Source organism: Odocoileus virginianus, chromosome 19, assembly GCF_023699985.2.
Source record: "Odocoileus virginianus isolate 20LAN1187 ecotype Illinois chromosome 19, Ovbor_1.2, whole genome shotgun sequence".
Taxonomy (NCBI): Eukaryota; Metazoa; Chordata; class Mammalia; order Artiodactyla; family Cervidae; genus Odocoileus; species Odocoileus virginianus.
Window position 1 is genome coordinate 4,223,381 of NC_069692.1, and position 12,008 is coordinate 4,235,388.

The following is a 12,008-nucleotide window of genomic DNA, read 5'->3' on the forward strand; positions in this document are numbered from 1 at the left end:
CTTGTACTATGCCTGGCATCCAGCATGGATTTGAAGAGGTTATTAGAATTACAAGTAGGTAATGCACATCTATTTCTGCTTTATTGACTATGCCAGCCTTTGACTGTGTGGATCACAATAAACTGTGGAAAATTCTGAAAGAGATGGGAATACCAGACCACCTGACCTGCCTCTTGAGAAACCTATATGCAGGTCAGGAAGCAACAGTTAGAACAGGACATGGAACAACAGACTGGTTCCAAATAGGAAAAGCAGTATGTCAAGGCTGTATATTGTCACTCTGCTTATTTAACTTATATGCAGAGTACATCATGAGAAACGCTGGGCTTGAAGAAGCACGAGCTGGAATCAAGATTGCAGGGAGAAATATCAATAACCTCAGATATGCAGATGACACCACCCTTATGGCAGAAAGTGAAGAGGAACTAAAAAGCCTCTTGATGAAAGTGAAAGAGGAGAGTGAAACAACTGGCTTAAAGCTCAACATACGGAAAACTAAGATCATGGCATCTGGTCCCATCACTTCATGGGAAATAGATGGGGAAACAGTGGAAACAGTGTCAGACTTTATTTTCTGGGGCTCTAAAATCACTGCAGATGGTGATTGCAGCCATGAAATTAAAAGACACTTACTCCTTGGTAGGAAAGTTATGACCAACCTAGATAGCATATTGAAAAGCAGAGGCATTACTTTGCCAACAAAGGTCTGTCTAGTCAAGGCTATACTTTTCCCAGTAGTCATGTATGGATGTGAGAGTTGGACTGTGAAGAAAGCTGAGTGCCAAAAAATTGATGCTTTTGAACTGTGCTGTTGGAGAAGACTCTTGAGAGTCCCTTGGACTGCAAGGAGATCCAACCAGTCCATCCTAAGGGAGATCAGTCCTGTGTGTTCATTGGAAGGACTGATGCTGAAGCTGAAACTCCAGTACTTTGGCCACCTCATGCGAAGAGCTGACTCATTGGAAAAGACCCTGGTTCTGGGAGGGATTGGGGGCAGGAGGAGAAAGAGATGACAGAGGATGAGATGGCTGGATGGCATCACCGACTCAATGGACATGAGTTTGAGTAAACTCCAGGAGTTGGTGATGGACAGGGAGGCCTGGTGTGCTGCGATTCATGGGGTCCAAAGTGTCGGACACGACTGACCAACTGAAATGAACTGAACTGGACTGAACTGAACTGAATGGTGTCAGGTTTTTATTACCTATCTTGATGATTTTTTAGAAATGTATGCCCTATTTCTAGTGAGCTTATAACTTGTGCTTTGCAATATAACTAACTTTGTGAATTTTAAAGGCTGGAGGATGATATTTCTATTTATTAGAGAAAAAATCTCTTCTGAAAAGTTGTTGACAGTGTATTCATATCCTTTGTAAATATAAAGTTTTTTATAAGTAGTAACTTTCAAGGAAGATGTTCAGATCCACAGTATTGTTTCTCTATAATTCTCCACCATGTTGAAAGTGGAAACCAAGTCTCATTTATTAAATATTCACCTTGTACCAGGCCTGACATCCAGCAGGAATTTGAAGAGGTTATTAGAATTACAAGTAGGTAATGCACCTTAGCTAGTCATTGCAAAGGAATTAATAAGACCTAGAAGCCCAAACAGTAGCGAGGCTGAGAAGAGAAAGTATGGTCTTGCCTATTAACACAGTGTTCTTATAATATTTGCTGATTAATAAGTAAGCTGCTTCATGAATCAAATTGCTTAGTATTAGCTGTAATACTTTTGGTTAAAAAAAGAAAACACAATTTTTCTCTGATGTTTGCCTAACTATTGACCATTTCTAGCTCACTAGTTATATTCAAAAAACTCAACTGAATCTAAAATTTTATGTATGAAAATATGATTAATCATAATGAAATTGTCTCAAAATAAATCCAGTTACTGAGTTGTTTAAAGAGTAACATAATTTGATGATTAGTGATTCTTGGCAGTGTGGTGAGGAGAGATATGACCTGGGGGGAATAGATCATAATTCTGAAAATATGTCTTCAAACTCTTCAAACTGAGAATGTGTTCCTGCTCCCCTTGAAAATAATAAAGTCGCTTAGGGGGTGTTGAGCATGACCACTCTGTCTAGCCTTACCATCATATCCCCCCACTCATAGCCTTTGAGATCTGTCAGAGAAGAAAAAAAGCTGAGCTCTATGCAGGAGATGATTGACAATGAGAAAGTTAAAGGCAATCAAGGTCTAAAAATATATTATCAGAGAGATATGCTCTTATTCATCACTTCTTCATTCCTTAAGAGTTTGTGGAATTTACAACATCTACCAATATTATCAAACATACCCGAGATGCTAATAGACTCAGTCTTTACCTAATCTGAGAAAAGGAAAATAAAACATATATGAATGAGAGAATAAGTATGAAGTGTATGCTAGATAAATATATATATATATATATATATTTTATGTGTGTATGTGCTTATGTATATATAGGTACTTAAATTCATACCTGAGTGTACTCAGAGTAAAGGTGGGCAGGTTAATAAGAAAACACACTAGCTAAAATAAATAAAATATTTTCCAAACGGGGAAAAATAGCATGCTGATGTTACTCAGTTGCTAAATCATGTCTGACTCTTTGTGATCTCATGAACTGCAGCACCCTAGGTTTCCCTGTTTGAGAAAGACTAAAAGGAAAAGCTGCATAGCAAATAACTAAGGATGTCTTTGGCCATGTTGCAAAGTATCCAGAAATGAAGCTAAAAATGGTTAGATGGTGATACATGAAGTAGGAATTAGAGGATCTTGAAGATCAGACTAAAAACTTTACATACGTGATAACTGATAACAGAAAACTACCATTAAGTTCCTGACTGAAGAAAGCACTGTAATAAAAACAGTTCTTATAGGATATTTTCCTCCAATTGTAAACAAGAATCTGAAATGTCCAAATCAGAGATGCTAGAACACAGTATAGACATTCAATAGGAAGTTTGTAGTGCCTGCAGAAGAGTGATGAGTGAATATGGAAAGAAAAGAATGACTCCCAAGTTATTCCAGAGGAAAATCTAGAAGGATTTGACTTATAAGAGGAGGTGTGTGCCAATGGAAAAGAAATAGTCAGAAATATCTCTGAAGTTATGAGACTTGAGAGTGTTTTCCATTGCTGTAGAATTATTAGCAAACAGAAATCAATTTTTGTCTTGGCCTCTTTATAAAAAAATGAAACATTCATAGTCACAGATCTTTTTATAATAATTTTCTTCTGTTTTTCATGCAGAATGAAATATATCCAGATCTTTTTATTTTTACACATGCAACACAGACACACACACTTCCTCAAAGAACATATTTTGAGAAGTGACATATATTTTTACATTCAGTACAACCTATATGCAAGGTGAATTTATATGTCATCATGTCTTATTCCTCAACACCTCCAAGGACAATAAACTTTAGCGTTTCCAAATGACCTTCACCTTCCTGAGTACTTGGTCATGCCTCTGTGATCTAATGTCATGCCTCTGTGATTCTAGAATGCACATGATTCTAGGAGATGGTCCTATCAAAAGTTCATCCTTCTTATTAACCTGGAAAGTACCAGCATATCCTTCAAAACCCACATTTTTTATTCCTCCCCTGTGATTCTTTTCCCAAAGTCCTTACCTCTCCTCACTAAGCATCTTTGGTACTATTGAGCTTAATAAAAGACATTTCAGGTACAAAGACAAAATGTCATTGTCTTTCAGGGAACTCACAACCTAGTGAACTGACAAACATAGAAACAGTTATAATAAGAGAGGTTTTTTTCTTTCAGTTGTTTTATTTTATTGGAGTACATTTGATTAACCTATTTTCTTTTTTTTTTTTCCATTTGTTTTTATTAGTTGGAGGCTAATTACTTTACAATATTGTAGTGGTTTTTGCCATATATTGACATGAATCAGCCATGGATTTACATGTGTTCCCCATCCCGATCCCCCCTCCCACCTCCCTCTCCATCCCATCTCTCTGGGTCTTCCCAGTGCATCAGCCCTGAGCAATTGTCTCCTGCATCCAACCTGGGCTGGTGATCTGTATGACCCAGCAATCCCACTCCTGGGCATACACACCGAGGAAACCAGATCTGAAAGAGACACATGTACCCCAATGTTCATCGCAGCACTGTTTATAATAGCCAGGACATGGAAGCAACCTAGATGCCCATCAGCAGACGAATGGATAAGGAAGCTGTGGTACATATACACTATGGAATATTACTCAGCCATTAAAAGGAATTCATTTGAATCAGTTCTAATGAGATGGATGAAACTGGAGCCCATTATACAGAGTGAAGTAAGCCAGAAAGATAAACACCAATACAGTATACTAATACATATATGTGGAATTTAGAAAGATGGTAACAATAACCCTATATGCAAAGCAGAAAAATAGACACGGATGTACAGAACAGACTTTTAGACTCTGTGGGAGAAGGTGAGGGTGGATATTCTGAGAGAACAGCATTGAAACAAGTATACTATCAAGAGAGGTTTTATAACAAAGGAAGAGTTTGTACAAAGTAAAGTAGAAAAAGTGAAAGTGTTAGTCTCTCAATCCTGTCTGACTCTTTGCAACCCCATGGACTGTAGGCCACCAGGCTCCTGTCCTCACAGAATTCTCTAGGCAAGAATACTGGAGTGGGTAACCATTCCCTCCTCCAGGGAATCTTCCTGACCCAGGGATTGAACCTGGATCTCCTGCACTGCAGGCAGATTCTTTACCATCTGCACCACCAAGGAAGCTGTAGAAAACATAAGTAAAAAATATCTAAGTCTTTTTGTGAAAGGCAAGAAAAGATTCCCTCTTAACTTGCACATTCTTCTAATGATAATAGTTACCACATTTTTTATAATTATTTTGTGTACCTGTGTGTTATCAGTTCAGGTTCTCTGATAAGCAGATGCCAAGATAAAGTACAAGACAGGTATCAGAGGTAAAGTTTGGGAAACACAAGACAAGGAGCAGGAGTTGGCGGGGACAGCTATTATACCATGAGGCACATCTGCCACCCGTGAGTAGAAAAGAGGGAGGGAGCAGGGTTGGGTAGGAAGAGCTTCAGACTTCAGGACAATGTTTAGGAAGTCTTGAGACACATGTACCCCAATGTTTATTGCAGCACTGTTTACAATAGCTAGGATGTGGAAGCAACCTAGATGTCCATCAGCAGGCAAGTGGATAAGAAATGTGTGGGACATATACACAATGGAATATTATTCAGCCATAAAAAGGAACACATTTGAGTCAGTCAGAGGTGGATATACCTGGAGCCTATTATACAAAGTGGAGTAAGTCAGAAAGAAAAAGGCAAATATTGTATATTAACGCATATATATGAAATTAGAAATATGGTACCCACGATCCTACATGCAGGGCAGCAAAGGAGAAAGAGACATAAAGGACAGACTTTTGGACTCAGTGGGAGAAGCTGAGGGTGGAACGATTTGAGAGAATAGCATTGAAACATGTACATCACCATATGTAAAATAGATGACCAGTGCAAGTTCAATACATGAAACAGGGCACCAAAGCTGGCACAAAGCCGGGGCTTTGGGGCAACCCAGAGGGATAGGGAGGGAAGGGCGGTGGGAGTGGGGCGCAGTATCGGAGAGACATATGCATACCTATGGCCGATTCATGTTGATATATGGCAAAAACGATGACAATATTGGAAAGTAATTATCCTCCCATTAAAATTAATTAATTAAACAAAAAAGAAAGTCTTGGCCAGGCCAATGGGGAAATGCAGCCCAAAGATTACCTGTGGAGGAACCCTGCCTTAGACAAAAGGGATCAGGCCCAACAACTCCACCGTCTCAATCATGGACTGGGAGACCCTTGGGGAGAGCTTCACCTCAGCTCAAATACTGCTGTGAATCCAATGGGCACAGGGGAGGTCAAGTAACTGCAAGGAGTGGCAAGTTCTCTCTTGAAGGGACAGCTGAGAATTGTGCCTGCATGACTGCTCCTGTCTAACCACTCCAACACTGAACTCTTTCAAGTTCCACATCAAGTCATCGTCAATGTCTGTCTCCAGCAGTTGCTACAGTGTCTGAAACTCCGTAAGTGCACAAGTGCTTAATAAAATAACAGTTTTATATTTTCAAATTTTGTCAGCATAACATTTTTTACTCAAGTATAGCTGCTATACAATATTGTATAAGTTACCTATCTACAATAGGATGATTCACAGTTTTCAAAGGTTGTACTCTATTTATAGTCATTATGAAATATTGGCAATATTCCCTATGTTATAAAATATATTCTTGGAGCTTATTTTATACCTAATAGCTTGTACCTTGTAATCCCTTCTCCTATACTGCACACCCCCACTTCCTCTCCCTGTCGGTAACCACTAGTTTTTTCTCTACATTTGTGAGTCTATTTCTGTTTTATTATATTCATCCATTAGTTTTATTTTTAAGATTCCACATATAAGTGATGTCATACAATATTTGTCTTTCTCTATCTGACTTATGAAATGACATTTTTGAATGCAGTATGGTATGTTAGGAATCATGGATACAAAATATGTTATTTATTTGACCTTATAAATCTTATTAAAATATTAATGACACTGTTAGGCAACAACCTGGATGACAAAGGAAAAGATAGGAACAGAAATTGCTACAAGACTATAAATCTTACGCAGAATGGACCCAGTGGCAGTTCTAAAAGCTTGCCAAATTCCAGATTCCCAAAGCCATCTGGATAATAGACTTTTGTTACAGTTCCACAGAAATTAACTTAGGAATGTGCTTGGCCCAAGCTAGGACAGCTCAGGAGGTTGGCAATGATGGATGCTACATAGCCCTGAAAGATGTTCAGGACTTTGTGTATACTGCTATATTTAAAATGAGTAATCAGCAAGGACCTGCTATATAGCACAGGGAACTCTGTTCAATGTTATGTGACAGCCTGGATGGGAGAGGAGTTTGAGAGAGAATGGATACATGTATGTGTATGGCTGAGTCCCTTTGCTACCCACCAGAAACTATCTCAACATTGTTGACTGCCTATATACCAGTTTAAAGTAAAACACACAAGAAATCAAAATATTCAGGACTAAATGTAACTTTACAATAATATCGTACATTGTGCAACTGTGAACTTTATGAGACCTAATGTTACCCTTGCTCACTCAAACTTAACATGTGCAACTCTTGTGCTCAATGTGAGGATCTCACAAGTTTGCACCATCTTCCATCAAACAATGTTGTGATTTCTCAACTAAGTACTTTAATTGAGCTGACTTCCTTATGCTTATTTTAGATAATTAAATCATTTAGATTTACCCAAGTGGTACCTGTGTATGAATCCTTTCATCCTTCCAAGCCTATCATTAACATCTTCAATATAGTGATTATGCAAATTGGTGACAACAGTGAGATAGATGCAAAAAGTCTTGAGATCAGTTGTGCTTACATCTCTGTGGAGGAAGTTCTGGGATAATGGAGGGCAAGGGAGTGAAACTGTGGTGCCCAGTTGCTTTGCTGACCCTCTGTGATTTGAGCTAAGATCTTAATACAAGTGAGGTAAGATAAAAAAATTTCTGTGAAGAATAAGTAATATGCATTTATTCCTCAAGGTAATAGAAGGTCTGACTATCTGCATAAAAATTAATTAATAATTAAAACTTACAATGGCCTAGTAATTTCCTTACATAATGACTGGGGACTCACTAAAACCTGGGGCATGATAGGAGGTGGCGGTAACAGAACAAATCTTACAAACAATATAAAGATTTGAATCACATTAAAAATCATATGATGAGCTGGGGAAGGCAGAAAATGCTTGAAGAAGGAAATGACCATGACAATCTAGTTCTCAAAGAAAAGAAGGGAGTGGGTATTTCAGGAAGGCATTAGAACAAAAAAAAAAAAAAAGAGTTGCAGAAATAAATAAAAGAGGAGTTAGCATATTCTAGGTATGGTATGGAAGCCTTTGCAAAATAAAAGAAAAGTTGATAAATTATGTGTTCATTTGTTTATATTTTGTCTTGTTCCAATAAGGATTCATGGCCACTTATCAGAATATTAGATTGGTGTCTTGTTGTATAGGACCTTAAATTCTGGGCAATAGAATTTATTTTCCAAGAAGGATGTTGATCATAATTGAGTTTAATGAATTTCCATCTTTCAACAAAGTGTGAATGATTGAATGTAAAGAGAGTGCATGTATACAAAAGCAGATGAGCAAATATTGATCTCTGGGGCCACCTTTAAGAGGGATAAACATCTTTTCCATCTATATTACAAGAAAAGCAAATGTGTTTGTGTCTACCTGTAGTACAACTGTTTCCTTTTATGTTGACATTTGTGAAGGTTATAAATATTAATGTGCTTGTGAATAATTGCTCAGTTGTGTCTGATTCTTTGTGATCCCATGGACTGTAGCCCACTAGGCTCCTCTGTCCATGGGGATTCTCCAGGCAAGAATAATGGAGTGGGCTGCCATATGCTAGAAAGAATAGGTAAAAGCAGGCTCCAGACCAAAACCAAGATGTCAGACATATGGGTCCACTGGCAGGTGACCTAAGTGGAGCAAAGGGATCTCAGGGGACCGTACCAAAAGAGGACCAAGAATACAGCTCACCAAACCATCCTTGTATTCCAATGTCTTCATCCAATGCATACTCCTTAAATCCTGTGTGTCTTAGAGGCAAGCTAATGGGGTGGGTGTATAATCTCATCATAGTTTTTCAAAAACTCAAACAGTACACATGAAGAGATCAATTAGAAAACCATTGACATGTCCAAGTAAGGGTAAATGAGGGGGGGAAGCTTAAAATAGGATAAACAAATACCAGATGTATTAGGAAGAGTTGGCTGGACCTGAGAGATGTGGGCCAGATGTGGGAGATGGCAGGCATCTAGAGAACCCAAAGACCAAAGGTTTTGGATGATGTTGATAGTAGGATGGCAGTGTTGTTAGGGTATAAAAGAAGAAAAAAGTGAACAAGGAAATCTGAGAAAGGACCATTAGTTGCCTACCAAGAGATCAAATTGTGCTCTTAAAAGGAGCATCTTCAACTGCTTGTAGGAAACTGAAGCAATACTGCAGAAGGATAGGAAGAGAAAGGTAGAAAGTAGAGGCAATAAAAGACAATAAATGTAGACCGCACTTGAGAATTTTTGTGAAGAAAAGGAGGAGAATGGATAATAATTCAAGAGATGAAGAACCAAAAAACTTATGCAAAGTCAAAAGAGAGTGATACTTCTGGAGGGAAGAAATAAAGGCTCTGGAGGAAAAGGGAATGATTGCTGAAGTAAGGAATGAAAGAATTGGGAAGTAACTGAACCCTGAGCATATACTGACAGAATCCTAGGGAAAGAATAAGCAGCTTTCCTCTGAGAAAGAACAAAAAGTTTGGTGAATGCATATGCTGAGATACTTTGAGAAAGGGAGTCACTTCAAACTCAGTCCAAATTCTCCTAAGTCCTTATGAATAGTTGTCATTAATAAACCAACTATATCAAGTGTAGCTCATGCATAACAATCTTATGCTTCATTTGAATTTCTCATTTACGTGATTTTGTTTGAATTCTGCTTCACATCTGATGCCTTGTCTCTATGCTCTACTTGCAATGGATTGAGAAAAAATAGATTTAAACAACTTAAAGTGAGAGGCGGGAGACACAATGATGAAGTAAAAAAAAATCACAGTAATTTAGGGACTTGCTCACTGCAGTAAACAAAGCCATGAGGAACAAAGGCTCTGTCTTCTTTCTAACAAAAATAAAAGAGGAATGATGAGGTTTCAGACTACAAAGGGGGATATTTATGTTCACTGACATCATACTGCAAACTTGACACATATCTTTGGAGATGCAAGTCAAAACTCTCTGTGCAATGCCAGTCCAGGTAATGAGACTCTTAAGAGAAGCCTGAGAAGGAAGAATGTAGTAGTCATGATATTGGTAAATAGATTTCTTCCATATCAAATCTGCTCTATTTTTATAATCTGCTTGCATATTCTGCAGAAAGCTAAAAGTTTGGTTTCTCAGACACTTTTCTGCTACTGTTCTGGGCGTGACTCAGGCTCTGCCAATCAGAAGAAGGTGCATAGGACTTAGTTTCAAAACTGAACTAGATGGAGAGAGACAACACTTAAAATATAGTTAACGGGCTGATTAGCAGACAGTGGATAGCTCTGAAATATACAGTTCTGGCAGTGGCTTCCAGACTCCCCCATCAGAGGTAAGATGCTATGTTCCTGGAGTAGAAAAGGAAGGAGTTGTGGAAATCACATACAAGAAGTTAAGTTGTAAAACAGGGAAGAGAGTATAGATACACTAAACTTTCAAGAATATGCAAGTGAAGGCAAGGTGAGAAACAGATAAAAACTTGTGGAGGAATCAGTTCAGGAGAAGGATTTTCTTCAGAGGGTGAGAAGCTTAATACTGGAGATAGACTGAGATGGGACTCTCCCTAGAAAACCCATTCTGCCATGTTGTTCTGGGGTTCATTTGGAGGTCAGCACAAAGCCTGCTCCTCCAAATAGTCCAGTGATTTTTAAACACCTATGTCTCTATATTATATCCCTTTGTGCCAGTGGTTTCCAGAACCTGAATGATACAATAGATTTGTTGTTGTTGTTCAGTTGCTAAGTTGTGTCTGACTCTTTGTGACCCCATGGACTACAGCACACCAGGCTTCTCCGTCCATCACTATCTCCCTGAGTTTGCTCAAACTCATGTCCATAGAGTCAGTGATGCCATCCAACCATCTCATCCTCTGTTGTCCCCTTTTCCTCCTGCCCTCAATCTTTCCAGGCATAAGGATCTTTTCCAACAAGTCAGCCCTTCACATCAGGTGGACAAAGTATCAGAGCCTCGTCTTCAACATCAGTCCTTCCAATGAATATTCAGGGTTGATTTTCTTTAAGATTGACAGGTTTGATCTCCTTGCAGTTCAAGAGTCTCTCAAGAGTCTTTTACAGCACCATAGTTGGAAGGATCATTTCTTCAGTGCTCAGCCTTCTTTATGGTCCAACTCTCACATCCATACATGACTACTGGAAAAACCATAGCTTTGACTATATGGCAATGTGATACAGTGATAGTCTCTGCTTTTTAATACACTGTCTAGGTTCATCATAGCTATTCTTTCAAGGAACAAGCATCAAGCATCTTTTAATTTCATGGCTGCAGTCACCATCTCCACTGATTTTGCAGCTCAAGAAAATGGAATCTACCATTGTTTTCACATTTTCCCCATTTCCCATGAAGTTTTTAGATGTTGAATTTTTCACTCTTTTCATAGGCTATGCTAATTGATTATGCTAAGCTTCACAAAAGATACCATGACCTTTGTTTTTTGAATGTTGAGTTTTAAGCCACCTTTTTCACTCTCCTCTTTCACCTTCATCAAAAGGCTCTTTAGTTGGGAGTAAATTGAAAAATATTGAGGCAACCAGAACAGCGAAGGGATGTCCCTTGGTAAAGGGTGCTGGTAATGAAGGGAGTTAGGCTTCAGTAGCAGGACTCACTAACAGAAATCAAGATCCAAAGGAAAGGGGACGGGGGACATTTCTGTCTGTGAAAAGGTATAGGTTCTGGTCTTGAGAGAGCTATAACCAACAAGATAGTCTCTAGAGCAGAAACATCTCTGACATGTTATCTTGCTATATTCTGCCTGGAGTTGGAATGAAGGACCATGTCAAAATCCCCAGAGATCACTGTGAATCCACCATAAAGGTTGAACTATAAAAAATTAATAAACTAAAATCTCAATTAAATAGATTCGGGGGACTTCCCCAGTGGTCCAGTGGTTAAGATTTTGCCTTCCAAAGCAGGGGGCGCAGGTTCCATCCCTAGTCAGTTAGCTCAGATCCCACATGCCTAATGGCCAAAAAAAACCAAAACATAAAACAGAAGCAATACGGTAACAAATTCAACAGACTTTAAAGATGGCCTACATATAAAGTAAAAGAACAAGAAAAAGAAAAGAACACCAAAGAAACTTAGAATCAACTGGAAAGCAAGGATTAGAACGGGAATAAAGGACTTCCT